Raw genomic sequence first — 22226 nt, forward strand, 5'->3', positions numbered from 1 at the left:
CCGATCCACCAAATGCTCTGCTTAGGTCTTGTAAATTGATACCTGTGACCTCCTTAATAGAGTCCATCCACTAAGCATGCAATCTTCCCAGCATTATTGTATTTTCCAGTGTGTTGTGTCTTCTTATGATGTGGCCAAAGTACGACATCTTCAACTTAATCATCAAGTTGAACAGATAGAGTGAAAGGATGGAGCCTTGCCTGAACACTTTGCCAAATGGGAACCATTCTATTTCTCCATGTTCTGTTCTGACAGTAGCCTTTTGTTTCAAGTAAAAATTCCTCATTAGGACTATCTGATGTGGTGGCACCTGCATGTCTTTAAAAGTGTTCCATAGCCGTTCATGATCTACAGAATCAAAGGCTCTCTAATATGGTTAAGAATCTGAGTCTGTACAACTTCCATGGCTTCTCTTCATATAACACAACAACCCAGATCAACTGTTGTTTTCAGTATTTCCTTTGATGGTTCAGCATTTTAAATGGTTAAGTAAACTCAGATTTATGCTTTTGTTAAACAACATAGAATGGCACCCTGAACATGTACTTTACCTACTGCAAAGACCTGCAAGCTAATAAGGCTGCCACCCACATTTCCCATACATGAACTGTCTCTTACGCCTTCATTCCCAGTTGTGAGGGAAAGGCAAAAATTACCTCAGGGTGACTTTTCTACTTCAGATACAATGGTGTGAATTGATGCAGAGATGTTCAAATTTAAAGTGGCAACTTATTCCCATGCTGATTTTTACAAACATTTTCTTTACTGGGACTGAATTTTCAGAGATTAAATGCTCAACATTAAAACATATAATTTCCTTTAAGAGAAAGAGGATTCTAATTGCTGCTGATCTTTTTGAGGTATAGTGGCAATTGTCAATATATAATCTGAGATACTGGAGAATCAGTATGAAGACTAAACAATAGTCATTGCATGTAAGTATCCACCCAATTTCCCTTTCTCTGAATAGTTTTCTTCTCAGCATCCTAAAATGACAAAATGCAATGCTCTTCAGTGTTTTTGAGAATTATCAATCTTGTATGTATTGTACTTAAGGGTTCTGAGATGAGAAATTACCTAGTTAAGTGTCTCTTGTGTGGGAGCACAGAGGGCACCCTTGATGGTGGTCTGTCAGCACGTTTTGTTCTAAAATCACTGACCAAGTTCTGGGCATTATTCCAGCTTTGCCAATAGGTCTCATAAGTGTGGCTCTATTTTGCACATTTTGTCCTCAGAGTTCAAATAGGAAATATACTCATTCGCTGAAAGACTACTAATGGGATGCTAAACCTTGTGGATCAGATGCTCCATAGGAAGTTAGTTATAGGAGTTCTCTGCCTATGAAATATTTTTTTAGGAAGCTGATGACCACTTTTTCAATAACACTTGCTATTGTTAATGGCCAGGATCCAGTAGCATTGTTCTGCTGATAGAATAGTCAGAAGAACACAGAAGGGGTAAATCCTGTCTCCCCTGTAGCACCCTTCCACCCCCAATATGATATCGAACGTAGGTTTTTGGGTTGTGTATAGGGCCACAGTGAAGAAGGGAGGAAAGCCCCATTGTGTTAGCAGATGGGCACTAGCATAAATGATGGATTTAGATGGGGAGTATTTATTTATTTATTTATTTATTTATTTATTTATAGTATGCATAACCACCTTGAAGCCAAAAAGGCTCCTGAATAATTAATTTGACAGTTCCCTACTCTCAGGCTCACATCTAAATAAGACATGACACACAAGAAAAAAGGAATGGCAGCGAGATGGGATTAAGTCCTGTAGAGGCCAGCACAAAGTCCCTCAAAGGCCAGCACAATGGCAATCTGAATGGAAGGAGAGACTCTCGGTAGCCACTGGACAAGGGAACAATGGTGTTCTGCCTGGCTGCTCTTCTCCCCTTAGATGCCAGAACAGTGGTAGTTGGAATATGGAAGGAGGGCCTCTCATCAACTGCTGATTTATTTACAAAAAGTTTATAATTGGTAGCAGTAGCATAACTGGGGGAATGTAGGTGGTATGGACCACACCAGGTGACACCTAAGAAGGGGGTGACACCCCAGAGAAGGTGGGTGACATGCAGTCGCCCCCCCGCTCACTGCAGATGCTAGGCATGTGCAGGGGCTGCTTAGCACCATCGGAGGAGCTGCTTGGGCCTGCATGGTTACACCTCGGGGCTGCTGCTCCAAGTCATGTGGCTGCCGCTCCGGGTCACACAGGTGCTTCCTGGGCCAATGTGGTTGCCCTCTGGGCCCACATCAGTGCTCCCGTGTGGCCCACATCCTGGAAGTCCCATCAGAAGTCCTTCTCTAATGTCGGATGTCACCCAGTGCGGGAATGCCACTGATTGGTAGTTCAAAGACATTTCTTTAACATCTTATCAGCATGTAATTTCTCAAAGAATTGGTACCATTTTGTCTTTTGTTGGAAGTTATTAATAAACACCTGGAACAATTACTGAAGAAAGTCAAGAAAGAAAGTGCAAAAGTATGTCTTCCGCTAAATATTTAAAAAAACAAAACAAAAATAATGACCACAGATGATTTACATAACTTTAAAGTAGAGGATAAAGAGACTGAAACAGTTGAAAGTTTCCCATACTTTGGCTCAGTAATTAATTAGAATGGAGACTGCAGTCAAGAAATCAGAGGATGACTATGGCTGCATCCGCACTGCAGAAATAATCCAGTTTGACACCACTTTAACTGCCATGGCTCAGCACTAAATGTTTCACAAAACTACAGTTCTCAGAATCCCATAGCATTGAGTAATGGCAGTTAAAGTGGTGTCAAACTGAATTATTGCAGTGTTCATGGAGCCTAGGGTTTGGAAGGTCAGCTATGAAGTAACTTGACAAGTGTTAAGATATATAATTGAATTCCAAAGTTTGGATTGTCCATGCCATCGTATTTTCGATTTCTAGGTATGGCTGTGAAAGCTGGAAAATGAAAAAAGTTGCTAGGGAGAAAATCAATTCATTTGAAAAGTGATGCTGGAGAAGAGTTCTATGGATATTATGGACTGGTAAATAGACAAATAAAGTGGTCCTAGAGCAAATCAAGCCTGATTTTTGTCCTGACAGAGAACTAAACTGAGACTGTTGCACTTTGGACATACCATGAAAAGACATGACTCATTAGAAGATACAATAGTGCTTGGTAAGGTAGAAGGCAGTAGGAAAAGAGAAAGACCAAATTACAGATCAGTAGATTCAATCAAGTAAGCCATGGCCCTGAGCCCACTAAAGCTGAACAGGGTGGTTGGCGAAAGGATGACTTGGAGGTTTCTCATTCATAAATTGACACTGACTTAATGGCAGTTAACAACAAATAACATGAGAGATGGAGTACCCACGTGGGATTTAGTAGGGAATGTCAAAATATTTCTATTCTATGCTGGCGAAACGTCAGGAAGAAACTCTTCTAGAACATGGCCACATAGCCCAAAAAACCCACAAAAAAAAACTATGGATGCCGGCCATAAAAGCCTTCGATTTCCTATTTCTATTTTGCTTTTTTTGAGTAAGCTCTCACAATGGTCACTTATAAAAAGATATTGAAAACGACTATGGCCATGAAAAAACAAAAGCTGATAAAAGTATCAAAATAAAGAATGGCGTGACTATAAACTGTGGCTATAATCCCATTGAGGTATATTGACAGCATAACACCTGGTTATGCTAAGTTAAGAGTTGTACCTATTGCATTCTTACATAAGAAGCTATTGAGTGCCTCCATATACAGGCGGTTCCCCTGTTCCACAGCACAATGGGCTATCTGTTCATGTGGGTCAGTTCCATCTACTGTCATGATTTGAAACAGAAATCATAAAGGCCTTGAATGGCAATGGAGAATTATTGAATGTTTAATAATAATAATAATAATAATAATAATAATAATAATAATAGGATTTATTTATATACCGCCCAATCACTGGGCATCTGAGCGGTTTACAACAGAGGGTATAATAGATGGTTTTACATAATATCCTGATAGCAATGTAGGCAATCTCTAGTCTTTAGGCAAAAGAAATGATAGTAAAGATTTTCATGGATGTGCACAAGAGCACGCAGATTTTATTCTTAGCAGTTGGGAAAAGAAGGGCTAGGTTCGCTTACTTCTTTTCTGCAGTGGTGATATGAAATTTAGTAAGATAAAGGTGATTTCTTGGTGGAGGATCAGACACAGTCTTATGGTCAATGGCCAGTCTAAGTCCTGACTTGTTTTTTCAAAACTTCAGCAGTTGTGGGCAGCTGCGTGGCTAATCAGAAACACCAGACCAAAATATTGGCTCTCCAGGAGTGAATGGCAATGGAAAGCACTGTATAAGTTTGACATAAGTGACAGGGCAAGGTGGCAAAATAACTCCTTTTTTTTTTTTTGCACTGGGTTGCATTCATCCATGTGGTATCACACTAAATCACACTAAATCCCTTTAGAAAACCTTCTGGGGTTTTCTACATGGTGGTGGGTTTATTGCAGAAGTGGAATAAATATGGTCCTAGTTCTATCCCAAACACTGCTGTCTTGAGTCTTTAGGTCTAGCTCCACCTGCCAATCGCATTTTCTTCAGATAGATATGCCCAACCTGGTTTTACTCTTATCCTTTAACCATAGCATATACATGCTTAAAACTTTCAGGTAAATTCAACACATTGAGAAATACTGTGGTTTCTAAAAGATTCACTGTCAAGAAGTACGTACCAAGTAAGAGCTCCAACAGTTGCCCATGAAACAGGCATAAAAGGGTAACCAGGACTTAAACTGGCCATCTTGTAGCCTTATCTCTTCTAGCCTTACCACATTACCTCTTGAATTACAGTTTTCAAGGTAATGATACTGCAAAACTTCTTCAGCCTCAGTTACCATTCAGGAGGATAAAACATGAACTCTTCAGGGAACAGAGGCATCATTTGCCACCATTTACAACATGCCACAATGTAAAGCACAAAGCAGTTAAACATATTTCCTCGAAAGCTACAAGACTAAACTCCAAAGCACACTGCAGAAATAATGCAGTTTGAGATCTCTTTAACTGCCCTAGCTCAAATGTGTCAGTATCATTGGCCCCACATTTTTGTTTCCTTTGGCTACACCCAACACTGAAATGCGGCCCCAAAGAACTTCTGTAAAACTGAATCTGATCTGAAAGTGCCACCTTTGCAATGCACACTTACCTGGGATTAAGGCCCGTTACAGATGGGCACGAAAGTACGCGCAGAGCGCGTACTAGGGTTAGAAAGGGGCGGTGCTTCCGAACCCCCTAACCCTAGTGCGAGCTCCGCGTGCACAAAATGGTGGCAGCCGTTCCGCACGGCCGCCGCCATGAGGACGTCACAACTGCGCCGCCTCTATACGGGACGGCGCGGACATGACGTCCTCGCTCCGCACCAGGGTGCATAATGCGCCCTTTCCACGGAGCAGGAAGGAGCTCCGTTTCGGAGCTCCTTCCTGGTTTGGTCTGCTGGGCGCAGCCTTCAGATGGCTGTGCCCAGCGGACCAAAGGAGAAAGGGGCCAAGCGGCTCCTTTCTTCTCCTCCCCGCCGCCGCGGAGTGTCCTTGGGGCTTGAAGCCCCAGGGACACCCCTTTTCAGGCTGCGGGGAAGCGGCATTTTGCCGCTTCCCCGCAGCCTGAAAAGTGGTGGATCGGGGCCTCAGCAGCTGCTGTTCTGGCCGCTCAGGCCCCAATACACCGGGGAAAGGGATGGGTGCAGCCCGCCCCAAAGAGGCGGTCTGTAACCCGCCTAAGATTTACAATTTACTGTGCAGACATCCATTGTAAAGCACACATATTCCAGCATGTTGATGCCACCTTAATATATCATCATAAGACGTACTATCAGATGTTTGAGTATGCTGCTCTTACATCTTAGAATGATGAATGAATTTTCATCTTTCAGAATGCTTAAGAGGATCAAATAAACCTATCTAAAGGAGAGATTCAACAACTTTTTTGCCAGTATGTAAGCCCTACCAGAATGAAGGACAGATAAAGGACAGGAAGGAAAATGTTAAGTCTTGGTCGCTTTTGAGTACAGTGACCTAGAAAACCAATCTGCCAATTTCCACAATGAACTTTCAAATAAATCAATAAAAATTGAAAAAATGCAATTAAAAACATACTAAATACTTATGTATGCAGTTCATCATCAAATATGTCTTTGGAATTTTTTCTTTTCTTTTCTCATGAATTCTGTTGGAACATTCCAGAAGGGATAACATTTGTGGATAAATACGTTCTGACCTGCATGCGAGTGCAGAAGAAGCTATCAACTGAGTTCATAGTTGAATTCACAAAGATAAAATTCTTCAAGGGAACTTAGTAAAGAAGATACAGAGAAAGGGCATAACTGCTGGGAATGGGAAATAATGTATTTGCAAAGGAATTAAGTTTTTCATAATTTTGGCAGGATTGCAGCTAACCCCTTCATTATGTCAATTCATTTTCAGCTATTCCTAAAAACAATTCCTAACAATGATTGGAACAAAAATATTTCCAGAACTCTGGGGACATTATTTGGCTAGGGCCACTAGGTTACAGATGGAATACTGCTAATGAATAGCCAAACTGTTATATCACACTTCCCAGCAGACAATAGATCGTTAATTAAACATACACAAATCCTCCTTGCATATCCTCCCATCCTGAGGCCTTGCTATTTAAAAACAGGACAATACACAGATTAATATGAAAATCACTCCTCCCAACCTAGGGTCATACAATATATATATACCCCACTTACTTCCATGCCAGCATTCTCTGAAGATGCCAGTGATAGATGCCAGCGACACGTCAAGAATAAGTTCTTCTAGAACATGGCCACATAGCCCCCCTCAAAAAAAAAAAAAAAAAAAAAAAAAAAAAAACCACAAAAAATTTTTTGAATCACATTGTTTTACAGTAAAACTCTGATTAAGAAAATTCTATATAATCTGCATAGCAACTTGATGACACCTTTGTTGGGTTTGGAACGCACAGGATAATAATAATAATAATAATAATAATAATAATTTGTTTTATTTATATACCGCTATTCCAAAGATCATAGTGGTGAACAGCAAGTAAGCTAATTAGCAAGTAAGCTAATTTTGCCCCCAACAGTCTGGGTACTCATTTTAGCGACCTCGGAAGGATGCAAGCCTGAGTTGAGCTTGGGCCCTTTTGCTGGTCTTGAACTCGCAACCTTGTGGTTTCGAGTGAATGGCTGCAGTACAGGCATTTAACCACTGCGCCACCAGGGCACCTATAGATAGATGATGGAGGAGTGGGGGAGGGATGTGGATTGGTTGCCAGTTGCTTAAATAGGTTCAAGTCTCCTAGTTGGAGAGGAGAGGCTTTAAAAATCTGGTTGGGGCATTGTGGTGCCAAGGTGGGAGTGACAGGCTGTCTCTGTTGGCATGAAAGCAGGCAGAGAGGAGGTGGAGGAGTGGGGTAAGAAAATGGATCAGCTACTGGCTGCTTAAGTTGGTTTCAGTGTCCTAAATGTATGGGCCAGGTTGGTAGGAAAGGATTCTGTAGCATTCCATGTTTGTTTTTACAATATTTTTAGGGGGTTACTTTTATGGGGATCTTGTGTCCCTAACCTTGACAAATGTAGTGATCAGACTGTATTTGCAAATTAAAAACAGTGTTCTTAGATTATGAATTATTATTATTATTATTATTATTATTATTATTTCTGATTAAAATGTAAATTACTATTCAGCTGATTTGGTTATATTCAAAGTTGAGAATATGTTACTTTTTATTTTACAAAGTACTATATATGCAAAATAAGCACAATTATATTTTCAAACATAGCAAGTGCTTATACAAGGAACTCCAACAGGGAAGTTTAATAAAATTAAGGAGATAGCAATAGTACAACACGCAGCTCTTAATTCACAGTTTCTTTTTTAGGTACCAGCAGACAACTTGCATTGTCTTGCTGCTGTTTTAGCTACACGTTTTGTTGCTTGTTAAGCACTTTTCTGCTTTTGCACAGCAAGCTACATGCTTTTTTGTCTACTCTCATAAATTACTAGCCACGAGAGCTTCATTTCTCAGGGAACAAAAGAATAGGCTTTCTGTACCCTTTCGTAACAGAGCATGGCACATACTTCATTAAAGACTAAAGCCGCTATTTCACAAGGCATGGTTGACACTAGTACAAGAAAGCTACTATTTAAATAATTGTGTTCCCAATACACACACACACACACACACACACACACACCATATTTTCTGGCGTATAAGACAACTGGGCATATAAGATGAACCCCAACTTTTCCAGTTAAAATATAGAGTTTGGGATATACTCACCGTACAAGACTACCCCTCTTCCAACGCACACCAAATAAATTTTTTTAAAAAAATGTAAGATTTGATTTCAATATGGTCATTTTAATTCAAATGTTTAGCAAGGAAACATGTTCTATTCAAAGCCTGCTTGGACTGGTCAGCTCTCCCTGCCTGCCCAGCCCTCCCTGTCTCCAAGACTATCAGAGCGGCAGTGCAAACACAGCTCTTTTTCCATACCTCAGGCATCCAGGATGCCTGCAGCTTGCTCTGCCCTTCACTTACACCTTCCCAGTGAGACACCCCCTCACTTCATCATCAAGGCCGCATTAAGTCATTTATTTCCACAAATCCTAGTGAGTGGATTTCCTTTTACCGTACTTGTACAGCACCACCCTTCCTGCTTTCATATGGTCGCTGCATGCGGTGGGGATGCAGCCGTAGCTGGTTTTTAACTCCCCCCATCATATGCAGCGACCACAGATTCTCCCAGTCTGGCTTGGAAGTTTCAGCACCTGCCTTATAAGACAACACCCAATGTATAAGACGACCCCTGACTTTTGAGAGAGAGAGAGAGAGAGAGAGAGAGAGAGAGAGAGAGAGAGAGAGAGAGGACCCTTTAGGAGCCGCCTTGGGGCCCAACTTGTGAGAAAGGCAAGATATAAATAAATAAATGCATTCATGTTAGGAATAGTTTGTCACAGAAATGACAAGGAGAAGTTTCTTTTGAACAAGGAAAGCAATATTTTTGTTCACACACACACATGGCACCACACACACACATATATATGAATGAAAATATCGCTTTCCTTGTTCAAAAGAAACTTCTTTTTAACATTTTTGTGACAAACTATTCATAACATAAAGCATTCTCTTTTTATATATGTTAACCTTCTACCATGCATAGGAGTTGTGCAGCCCATCAGATGCTGTTGAACTGCATCTCTCACTATTGGCAATGTTGGCTAAGGCTGCTGGTGATTAAGGCCTACCTACCTTTGGAGAGCTAAATACATAATTCCCCCCTGTAAATAAAAAAAAGGAGTTTATGGAGGACTTTATCTTGCAGTGAATTGCAGGCCCTATCTGTATGAGCCAGAATATTCTAGAAACAACACAGAGTATTCTGACCCCAGAGCAGCCTCAACACCCCTCACTACCTGGTGCTCCCATTGAAAGTCTGGGTATTTGAATGTATAATGTAGCAGTAGCTGCCATGGTACATTATTCCTTCTGAAGTCAGAATGAGGTGCCCAGCATCAGTCACATGGTTAGGCACATTGTTCTGACCTCAGAGCAAATAACACGCAAAAGCGGTGGCCGAACCAGCATTGCAACTGAGAAAATTGGGAGCAAAAGGTGATTTTAAAAAAAAAGTTCATTATAAGGGGGTATACTTCGGGTTTGGTGCTGAATGGGCTGGGCATTGTCTGTACTGTTTTCACCAGAAACAGGGTTTGGGTTGTGCATCATCCAGACTCCCTGCTGAGAGGTGAGGGAAGACATTTCATTCATCCTGCATAGAAAGGTGCAAAACAGAGGGGTCATTGGGAACACACTGAACCTTTCCCCCATCTCTATACAAGAAGAATGCCCATAGTAATGTTTGTTCCCACTGGTTTCTTATATGTAATATAAAAGGTACGGGAAAGGGGGGGGGGGACCTCTTGCAATTACCCCATAGTTTCTAAAATATTTCAGATGTTAAAACAGCAGCTCATGTACTGTTTATACCTTCTATGTGTGTGTCTACACTGGCCAAATAAAATGATCTCACATGGTGACATGCCCTGTGAAGAAGCTGGAGATTCAGAGGTGGAAGCAGAGGGAACCCGCCTTGAGCATGACCCCGGTCTCTCAGTGCCTGTGCCAGCAGAGACTGCTGCCAATGAGGACAGGCAGGAACCCAGCACCAGTGCAGAAGTTCCTGCTAGCTTGGGCAATGAAGAGGAGGAGAAGGCAGACTTACCTGTGCCTTCCTTCAGCCAACAAAGATCTGAAAAGAGAGACTCGCCATCACTCACAAAAAATTTATAACAAATGCCGAGCAATTAGGGAACAGTTGCACCAGTGAGAGCTGGAGATAAAAGCCTGGGAAGAACACCAGAACTTTTGTCAGAAGTTAACTGACTTCCCTGGTGAAAGCATCCTTGTTGGAGGCTCTCTTGTTGCCTGATTTCCTTGACTGGACACTTACACTTTGGACTGATAATTCTGTTTGTTGAAACCCTGGACCCTTGGATTGGTAGACTATTCTGATTACTCGAACCCTGACACTCAGACTGGCTAAACAACCTTGCTTTCAGAGCCCTTGGTATGCTCTGGCTTCTGGCTGTCTGATACCCAGGACTTAATTGTATTGTATTTTCTTGTTCTTTGCCATTATCTTTGTTTGTTTTCCTTGCTAATAGCTGCTGTCTGCTTTCCCAGACACATAGGTTTTTCAGTGAGCTGTCCAAATGATGTACAGAATAATGAGGGCCAAATCTGGAAGTTCCCATTGTCTCAGGACCTTAATCAAGAGGAGAAGAAAGTGGACATTTTTCCTGGTTTGGAGTAGAAAATCTGGATATTGGCTTGTGTGTGTGCATTGTATTCCATAGCAATGTCAGTGTGAGGATGGGGGAAGGAGTTCAGATATATGTACATTTACATGTACTAGAGAGAGAGAAAAAACTTGATTGATCACAGTTGTGTGGCTGAACATATTGTGATTTATCAGACTGCAGTGAGTTTGACAGGGAAAACTGTATGGACAGTTCTCTCAAATCACCTTGGTGTGTGCAGGAATCATGAAGACAAGCATGAGGTTGCTGCAGATCATGACAATGCAGAGGCAAACTGAGTTTTCCTGTCAGTGTACATGCGTCCTATGTCACCTATGAAGCCCAGAAGTTACACTTGCAACTACTTTACATCCTGAGGGAACACAGTGATGTTTTGTTCTCTTATCTGCAAAGGGAAACTATAATGCGAAATAATATCTTAAAAATGTTTTTAAATTACGTACTAAACAAGTAAATAGACAATAGTTCTCCCATGGGTGTTCTAGGCAATGAGGCAGTATATAACTGAATGTTAATGCTGCAGATTAATGTCAGGAGAAGATAGACGATTTTGATGTCTTTTCAGTCACCTCTGGTTGTCCACAACTGGAAACATAACACTAGGGGAAATGATCAGGGGAAATGATAAAAGATCACGGAATTACATTTTAAAAACTAAGTGTAATGTATCAGTTCATTCCTCACAGTAGTTAATTTGAACTTCATATTAGAAAGCTTAAGTGGGGAGATCCAGACCAGCACAGAAACTCCTTTTTATTATACTAACACAAGCATTTAGTTACTTCCTTTTAACAGAAAGACTGAATTTGTAGAACACCCAAATTATTAAAGCCTCAGGGCAGAAGCCAATGTTGCACACACAGAAACTTCACTTCCCCCCCAAAAAAAATTTGTTTTCCTTCTCTTTCTGTCCTCCCACAGTCCTTTGTGTCCCTAGAATAGAAACCATACCTTCCACCTATCAGGTACAATGTTGCAATAAAGAACATGCTTGAAAACCTCTCCAAAAGCCAAGGAACATGAGGCTCAAAGGAGCATAGCCCAAAAATATAGCATTATTTCCAAACAGTTACTATTTTTGCACAGCTTCTAGAGAAGTAAGAAGCTAACCAAACGAGTCCATAGTAATGCCATCAGTAAGTGACAGTCTTGAGCTAACTGTAATGCCATACCCTCCAACATTTAATAGATGGAAACTGGGACACATGTAGCTGAGGAAACTCAGAGGCGTCAAAATGCCAAAAGTTATTAAAGAGGAAGAAAACACAAGTTACGAATGGCTGCAGCAGTTTGCTTTTGCCTCAGCTTAGTGGAAGGGACTTTCTATACTCTCTTCTGCTCATAGCTGAGCTGAGTGCAAACTACTTTTGCATTTTGAGCTCCATTTGCAGCAACTGAGGTGAGCTCAGGAAAATGGGGGAAACGCAAAGAAGGAGAGAGAAACTGGGACATTTTGAGGGTGGCTGAAAATGTGGGGAGACAGAGGATTTACTGGTACTGTTCCTGCTAAATCAGGACAATAGGAGGGTATGTAATAGGACACTCCAACAACTCAGCTTCTTATTTGTAGTCAGAGACAATTCAGAAATTAGAAGAAAATTACCATCATGATAGCAAAATATATCCTAACACAACCTTCAGCTATCTCTCGAGTTCAGCTCTGAAAGCAATGTGGGTTTTTGTTCCAGCGACTATTCTAGGAAGAATCCTCATGAATTTAACTTGTATTTAGTGTTTGTTTCCCTGAGTTAACACTGAGCCTCCATGGGACAGGTGGAGCATAAGTAAATTCCCATGGAGATTACTTATTACAACTGACAGTACATTTCATACTTCCTGCTAGCATAACTACCACAAAGAGGATGTAGAGAGAGTGTGGAATTGAATTTTATACTACACTGCAAAGATTTTTCATACCTTTTTTAATTGGATACATTCCAGAGATTAATAGTGGAGTACACCATGGGTTCTGTTCACAGATATTATCTCCTATATTCAGAATTTTAAAGAGACATTCAAAGAAATCAGTGTAATGGATTGGGCAGTTGTCATTCAGTATAGGAGATTCAAGTTCAACACCTTTCTCACTCAGCCATGAAACTCATTGGATAGCTTTGGGCAAAGTATAACTTTCTTCATGGGGTAATTTTGAAAATAAATGAAAGGAACAGTACAGCATTATGCACACTGAAATATACTGCAAAATTAGTAAAAAAATCAAATTGCTTGGAATTTAATTCAAATGCAAGAACCTTGAAGGTGCTTGCAGTATATAACCTTCAGGGCAGTATCTGCAGAACTGCTGAAATGTAATACATATCTGTTCAACTGTGCATTTATCTAAGGCTATAGTAACAGGCTATTAGGGGGGGGGGCAGAAAAAGGAGACACACCACTAAAAACACTTAAGCAATTCCACTGTAAATTTTTAGCAGCAATTCTCAATTATTTTACTGGTCCTTGCACCTAGCCCTTGTAAATAATGATGCATCAAACAATTTATTTATTATGCTTTACATCAATGTTCTGTTTTTTTCCCTTGACAGAGACCCTAAATTGCCTGCAGAAAGTACATTGAAACAACTTAATAAAATTGAACATATATACAAATAGCTCCACACATAATACATATATACACACACATGAATCAGAAATACACAACTGAACTGTCAGATACTGGATTTTAAAAAATAAGTTTAACTCATAACTATGGTAATGTGGCCCTGACACCTCTATATACAGGACAAACACCAAAGGAGAAGACATATTCTACAAATAATGTTTTAGAACACACAGGTCTTAGGATGGTCTATAGTTGCAGACCAAGTTAGAGGTCTGACTGAAATGTCCAGGCTCTGATATTGATGCAAAAATAATAGGACAAAACGGTTAGGGCTTTCCATGAACTTCTTACCAACAATGCTAAACTAGCTAGGAGATTTTTTTCCATTAAATGTGAAAAAGAAAGATTAATTTTCAGATACATCATGTCTATTTGGGAAATTAATCTAGTGTTTCCAGCTTAACTAAACTTTAGGAGAGAAAGGAAATGCTCCCCCATCAACACCAAATTTGTACCATGATCAGATTCACCTGGAATGGGAAGGTATTTACATATCAAACCTATCAGTGGACAGTAAAGGAAGCCAATTAATATGATTTGAAGAGAAGCATGCTCCCTTCTTTTCCAATGTTGTTGTTGTTGTTGTTGTTGTTATCAGCCTGCCTCTCTCTATGGATTGAGGTGGGTTACAATAAAATGATAAAATGCATAATGTAAAAACTGAAAAGGAAGTTCCCTGAGCTTGAACAGTTAAGACGCAATATCCAGCTACACATTCATACACACACCTTCACTTGTTACCCAATAATTTTCATATGTTCAGGTCCCAACTGAATTGTTCTCAGATGTTGGCTCCATACAGGAATGTGATCAAGTTATATTTTCACCACCAACAACCCAATTTATATCCAAATGTCCATGTGCAGGTGCTAGCATGGTGTAGTGGTTTGGCTGTTGGACTAGGAGACCAAGATTCAAATCCCCATTTGGCCGTGGGTGACCTTGGGCAAATCACATTCTCTCAGCATCAAAGAAGGATAATGGCAAACCCCCTCTGAACAAATCTTGCTAGGAAAATCTTATGATAGGTTCACCTTAGGGTTGCCATAAGTCAGAAATGAGTTGAAGGCACACAACAGCAATCCATATGAAAAAGTAGAAGGGGGGAGGGAACAGCACTATCAACAGAGCCAAACAATTACACAGCACTATCAATAGAGCCAAACAATTACACAGAACTGGCAACAAGATGCATTTCATCAGCTGCAGATTGTCATGGTTTTACCTAGGCCCTGCTATTTGCGAGAGGCTATTTGAGTACACAGTGTCAATTACATAGCTTAAACACTTTAGGACATCATTAGGTATTCTGGAGAGTTGCACAATTTTATTATGTACTTTTCCCCTCAAATGCTTTAGATGTAGAAACAAGTCATCTATGGTGCGGGACAGACCACCCAAAAAGGCCGGATTCCCAGTGCCTGTTTTTCCACTGGCAGGAAGCCACAGCTGCCCAACTATGTGGCTTCCCCGCCGATGGAAAAAGAACCAGCAAAAAGTGGGTTCTTCTAAAGCCACATTAGCAGCATAACGAGTGTGCCACTGGCGCACTGGTTACATAAGCGCCGCACAGCACCATGCAGATGTCGCATGGTGCTTATGTAACAATGGCGGTGCCATGTATACAGGGTGCCGCCATTGTTACGCCCTTGTCATGTGCTAGGGTTGCGGGGCATGTGGGCGCTCCACCTCTAGGCAACCCTAGCACATGATGAAGGTGTCGCAAAGGGCCCGTATGTACAGGGCCAATGTCTCAAAGGTGTAAGTGTACATTGGTGTGATTTTATGACACTTGTCTCATCCCAGGGGAGGGTAGCAAACAGCCCATCCCCACTCCAACTCCTCCATCGTGGAGGGTGGGGGGGGATGGCCAATGTACATGGGGAACACTGGAGTCTGATTTAGCATTCACAGTAGGAGTTTTAATTATGCCAGGTATCTCACAAGCAGAGAAATGCCACTAATGAACTAAGAGTTGAAAATACAAGCTGGATCTCACATTATCTTCTGATCAGCCAGAAATAAAGACAGAAATGCAAATATCAATTCATTTTCTCTTTCTACTTCATCTGTTACACAAGATTTACAGTTCCACACACTTCAAATATTTGGTTGGTTAAGGTCCTCAACAAGTGCCCCCATAAGCATTGTTTTTCTGAACTATGAACCTGCCAAAATGTGTGAGAGAATGGTATCCACTGGTGTCATGGAAGACGTTTTTAAAAAATCAAGGGGATGTAATGGAGGAGCGTTACTGCTAAAGCTGTGTGCTGTATTTGAAGAGTCCACAGATGTATGTTGAAGAAGCCAAAAGGAGTGCACACGTCTAAATAAAAATCCCACAAGAATTGGTATCAAGGGTGTAGCATTTGTGTCGCTTTAAAAAAAAAGTTGGATACATTTGAAAGAAAATATCTTATGTAGCTAGATATATCCATTTTGTTCGTCCTGGAACTGGGTAGTAGAAAAATATGTTCTAAAAATAGGTGCTCAAAAGTACGTGCTGCTGTTGAAACACCCTCATGAATGTGTTCATTATGCCATATTTGTGTCCACACTGAAGAGTATTGCAGGCCAAACCATATTAAACATGCAACTTGTTGAGGATGGTACCAAAAAAAAAAAAGAAAAGAAGACTTTTGGTCTGCTGAGAGATTAAAAAATGATCACTGAAGCCATTGTCTAAGTGACAAAAAAGGAGAAAGGTTCTTGATAAATGTGTGGAAAGTTTGAGTAGCCTGGATAATTTGTCATCCTCTCGGGGATAACGTTTAAACATTTATGGAGCTGATGAGGAATAGATAATAAATACCCAACATATACATAACATACCAATTTCAGCTTCCCCCCTTATTTTATTTTATTTTTTTGTTTGAAAAAAAGGTATCTCTGAAGTGCAGCTTTAGAATCCACCCTTAAGCTGCTGCTGAAAAATGAAAGCCTTGAACAAAAACCAGGCTTTTAGATAACAGAGCTTTGCTTTCATCCCTAAATTCCTTGTAAGATGAGACATTTATCACACGTGTTTACATCAAGGCATTACAAGTTCAGAAAAGAAAGCCCTGCCCCAAGGTCAAAACACACTTGAAGGGAAGAAAAGTTCTAAGGAACAAACAAACCCCATGAATTTCTATGGATTTGCATCTCAGACAACATTGTTCTCCGTTGTATATAACATTTCAGAAGCATGTAAATGATGGTTTGCACAGGCAGATGACTGCAGGTAAAATTGTTGAAAGGATTTCAGGCTCTTTCAGGTTTGGCTACTATTTGATGAACAAGGCTTATGTCAGGATTGTATTGTTACCTCATTGTACCACTTCTAGCATTGATTTAAAGTTTTCCAATGACACAGTATCCAAAGTGTATGTAATCTTACCGTCTAGCAAAGTAATTTCTGTCTTCTTCATTCAAGCTGGGATGTGTGTCAAGAGAGCCACAAAAAGCATAATTCTGTATTTTGAAATGTTATCCTCCAGGATTTCCTGTTAAGGAACAAATTAATTTTGTCAGAATTAAAGCACACACACACAAATCATAATCTGAGTGAATAAAGTCACAATCTAAAAACAAACAGGCACCAACAGCATAAAAGTATATCAAGAATCTGCAATAAATTCAGGCTCCTTGGGGCAAGGGCTTGCTTTCTTATACTCATTGACACACACACACTCACGCACACAAAATCTAATGTTTAGGAAATCTGAAGCAGGGATTCAAGAGAAAAACAAATCTGGACAAACTACCATAAAGAAGGCAAATTCTAAAATATTCTGCTCCCAGGTCTTTTACTATATATAAATTTTCTTATTACAGTATTCCTACAATTCTGAAATCGGAAATACTCCAAAATCCAAAAATTTCCACATGGGTGACTGAGTTAGTGGCACCTTTGCTTTCTGCTGGTTCAGTGTACGAGAACTTTGTTTCATGCATATAATTAAAAATATTCTGTATAAGATCACCTTCAGACTATGTTTATAAGGTGTACACAGAATATAAATGAATTTAAATGAATATATATAGACTTGGGTCCGATCTCCAAGATATCTCACTATGTATATGCAAATATTCCAAAATCTGAAAAAGAAAATCCAAAATCCAAAATACTACTCCCAGGCTTTGCAGATAAGAGAGACTTAACCTGTATCTAAAACATCTCAGGTTCCCCCCTCCCACAAACAAAAAAGATAGCATATCTTTTATCAAGAGAAAAATCACGTCTCTGTTCACTGAGTTATCTGCTCACATGAGGACTGTAACTCATGCAAGTTACTCTTCAATGAACCAGAAAAAAATGTAACAGGATGTAAAACTTTCCATATATCTGAAGCTGCCATACTACACTGATCATGGAAGTGGAACATGCCAATGTATCTACATCCCTGCAAGAATGAAACAGAGAAGTGCACTCCAGAAATGGCACATGGCATCATTATCTTCTATACTTGCTGGTGGCAGGTGAGCTTAGGAGGTGCAGAACAGGCTATATAACACCCCCTGCCCTGGCCTACAACATTTGCCTCACTTCCTCCTCCCAGCATCTGCTTCCTAAAACAATTGCCTCCTTGGTAGAGCTAGCCTTGTGTCAGTACAATGTGCCTCACAGGGTTCTCACAAGAATAAGGGCTGAAGACTGCAGCAGAAAGAAGGACAGCTTGGCAGGTTTTTTAATATAGATTATGTTTACACTATAGGAATGTAAAGATTATAAAGAACATTTCTCATTTTTGGCAACATAGGCCTCCTTAGTATGAGACTAGCCTCCAGGAGAGTTATCATGGCTAGTGAGAGAATGAAACAAAGAGTGCTTTGCTTTTCACTAATGCTTCCATACTTCATACAAGACATGTTCCTGCATGACACCATTGTGACCCCCCCCCCCGAGGCAACACACACCACTCATACACACACACACACAACCACACACACAAGTGAGTACAGAGTGACTGGATGGCCCTTGAGGTGTGGAAAAACTTAATAGAAGGCTGATGGATAAAAAAGACTGTCGAAGAAGACTGCTGTTTCGCAGAATAAACTATTGCAGGTCTTGTAGTTTTGTGCAAGCTCACAATTAGTGCTAAACTTCTTCTCTTGCTGAAAAGGGGCAAGAAATATCTTACCTTCTCACAGGCAAGGATTAAAATGGGATATCTCATTCTCACATATGAGTATGAGACAAGCAAGCATTTATATTCTAATTGTTAGCTAACGTAGAGAACCATCCATGAAAATGAAAGATAGCAATATACATAAGCAATAAAACCAAACAAACAAATAAATAAAATCCCTGGGGGGAAAACACAGAGTAACAACAATGATTATAATTTACACTGACAAATCATTATATAAGGGATACCATTTTAATATGCTATTGTATTTGATGGGACTTATCCACAGATTTTGCTACCCAGAGAGGGTCCTGGAACAAAATCCCAGTGGATACCAAAGGCCCACTGTATTGATGTACTATCTATGTGCCACATGGTGCTCATGTACAGATAGTCACATCTAAATCTACAGCTAAACTACCTCCACCCTCAAATTCCTAGCAAGCTGCTGAGGTTGCTCAAAATTAGGAATGGGTGAGAATTGTGCTGAGTTTGTTTTATTTATTTTTAATTTTTTAATAAGGACTCTCCCATTCATACATGTCTTCGTAAATTTGATGTGAAAAACTCAAGGTTAAAAGGGATGTAAGAAAAGAGCAGAACAGACATATTTTCCTTTACAGCAGAGTTCTCTGAGGGCTTGGCTTTTTAAGACTGGTACTTAACCTACATGTATTGACCCATGTTAGTGGTGAATTAGGGCTATCACCTTTCTTTCCTCCCCCCCCCCCCAAACATCTTATCTTGAACAACTGTAGAATGAGCAGTTACAATAATGATGTACAATCAAACATCATCCCCTCTAGCTGCGTTTATAGTAAGTCAAGTGCACTCATCTGCCCCATCCTCCACAGAAAGCTCTTTTCTGATATTTTCTCATGCTACTGGATATTAAGTGGCAAATAACACATTTTAAGATGCCAGAATGATGCCAGCTTAGGAAAAATCCAGTGCTACCAGATTCCAAGGTGGATTTAGCCACCATCTTTAGATTCTAGGGATGCAGATCCTCAATTATTTCATCCTCACGTTTGAGGACAAATGATTACATTAATTTTCTCCCTGTTGTGGGGGAAAATGTGTATTTCTCTGCAGTATTCTCTTTGCAGTCAGATATCCTAAAGTACTGAGGAAGAATTATTCCATTGTGAAGCAGACTTATTTTGTGTGTGCATGTGCAGAGAAAAACAAAAAATGTTTTCTGCACAGAAAACAGGTTCTTGTTGTTTTTGCACTGCCTGTCCTCATGTTCTGTATATAAAACAGGTCTGCTGTGCAAAGAAAAGAAGTAATTTTCTCCGCAAAGCAATTCCTTTGCAACACTTTGAGATATCCAAAAGCAAGGGAACGCTGTGCAGAAGTCGTGCTGGTTTATTATCCTTTTTGACAGGGTTTCCCAAATGTCAGAAAAGCCGCCTTTTGACTTTGGAATGAATAATTATCAGTATTCCTTCCAGTCCTGCTAAATACAATGTGTTCCTTTATGGGAACACACCACAATTTGCAATTTTCTTCATGAATGAAATGGAAAGATCTTGACCATTTAAAAGGTTAGACATAGGAAAAAATAAGATTGACATATTGCATTCCTAATAAAAATTGAACAGGAGTTTTTTTAAAAGAACTTAACAAAAATGCCAGGCATCAGTCTTATAAATTTCACATAATATGGTACTTTTAGTTAATTCCATCTTATTTTTGTTACCCGGCTTCTACTTCTAAGTATATTTTCTCTGCCATCAATACATTCTCTTTTTTATTCCTAGTAAAATACAAATTATGCAACTAGCTTTCACAGCATTCCCCCGCATCCACCCCGGCATCATTAATTAGAATCATGCCTCTGAAATACATTTGCCACAGCTCCAATCAACTTTTTTCTTTTAAGAATCCTTCATCCTAGTATGTATTTTAGCAGGGTTGGTGTGGGGAATCCAGAAATATAGAAATAGTACTGAACTATAATCACCATCCATTAGCTTCTCTGTTTCAGCAGCCTAAACCCTTTTGTATCTAACTGCACACCTCCTCATTAACCATGTCTCTTTTTCTTCAGTATAAGCAAACAGAAGAACTTTTCAGTCCCTCATAAGCCAATTACTTTGCAGAAAGAATAATAAATATAGTCATTACAGAAAAGCAAATGTGCTTGTGGTCTTCACTGGCACGTGACTATAAGTGTGCATGGTGTACTTGCTTTGTCCTTGTTCAATTAATCACCAGTGCCCACTTTGCCAACTGTGCCATTGCTGAAGATAGCTTGCTTCCTAGCATAAATGTTGTTAGTGAGTTTATTTCAGGGATATGCAGAACCTCTTGAGAAACCTTGACAATCTTAGCAAAGTTATGTTTTCACCCTTGAAATTCCTCAAAGTGATACCAAGCACAATCTCTGAACTGGCATCAAAGTTCTGCTTTAGATAAGACTTTGCAGCAACTCTAGTCTCAGATAGGGATGAAAAAATTCTGTTGATTTATCTCTTTCCTTGCATTTGATCTATTCTTCTTCAGGTTCTTTTCATCTCAGGTATGAAAAAAACCAACTCTCAAATGTTGATATATTACACAAATATGGACCAATATCAAATCCCCTCCTCCCCCACTTTCCACTAGCCAAATTCCATGGGTATAGTTATTACCAGGATGAAAGAGGACCATGTTGTACCTGTGGACCATACAAGTTTTATAGATGAGTAGTCTCTCACCCAAAAGAGGCAGAACAATCATTCAGCATAAACAAGTTTGAATACTACATTGCAGGAATTCAGCCTAAGTACTCAGAGCCCTGGGCTTAGATGCGCAAACCTGCAAATCACACCAATAATTTTTTTACAAAAGGTTTTTAAGCTTCTTCACTCTGAATGTGAAATTTGTGAATTTCCATACATTATTATAAACAAATAAAACAAAAGTGAAAATTTAACCATATCTAGCGATCATATTTACCCACAATTTGGAGAGTTTTATTGGTAGCATAAGACTCCGAACAAGACAGTTGAGACAAGCAAAGTACAGATTAACAACTTGCCTCATGTTTTGGAAGATTCCTGTTGAATATGTCCAGAAACTTTCCGAGCACCATAGGCCTAATAATGTTTTGTGTGAACACAAGAATCTAGATTCACCTCAAAATCTTTCTTAGGAGAGAAGTGTACAACTGAAACATCATGTTTCTAACTCTGAAGGGAGCTCATCTGCAGTTTGAAAAACCTTTCCCAGTTCAACCATCTTTAAAGACAGAATATGATATGGACACCACCCCCAATTGGTATTTAGCCCCTACTATTCTGAAAGTGCATGGAAAGACACCCTGTACTAGATTTTATATAAACCTGTACTGAATTTATGGGAAAGGTGAGATATGCTCTTTTAGAGGGATGGTTTCTTTATATTACCCTTACCTATCTTCAGTTTCTTCTTTGCTATCTTTTCTGTAATCTAATGTTTTGTTAAGGTCTTCTGCATCAACAGTATTATCTTGACTTTGGTTATTTGCTTTGACCTACTCCCAAGCTAGGAGCTCTCTTTCCAACTTGATCTCTCCCTCCCTCTGTATGAAATGTTTCTGCTTTGTACAGTATCTGCCTCCAGAAACTCTTAATCTATTATATGTCTTGATTCAGAATTCTTTAAATCATATGGTGATCCT

The 22226-nt window shown here is 39.8% G+C and overlaps 1 protein-coding gene across 2 annotated transcripts in view; it reads right to left on the bottom strand.

Annotated features, from left to right (window-relative positions):
- LOC149323170 (leucine-rich repeat and immunoglobulin-like domain-containing nogo receptor-interacting protein 2) overlaps positions 1–22226 on the bottom strand; it is an 813307-nt gene that overhangs the window by 607313 nt on the left and 183768 nt on the right. For both annotated transcript variants that reach the window (XM_089510227.1, XM_089510218.1), the window contains exon 2: positions 16846–16951. The gene's annotated coding sequence lies outside the window, so the exon portion shown is untranslated. The remainder of the gene's footprint in view (positions 1–16845; positions 16952–22226) is intronic.

Source organism: Sceloporus occidentalis, unplaced genomic scaffold (assembly GCF_023333645.1).
Source record: "Sceloporus occidentalis isolate IW3139 unplaced genomic scaffold, rSceOcc1.0.p SCAF_1, whole genome shotgun sequence".
NCBI lineage: Eukaryota > Metazoa > Chordata > Lepidosauria > Squamata > Phrynosomatidae > Sceloporus > Sceloporus occidentalis.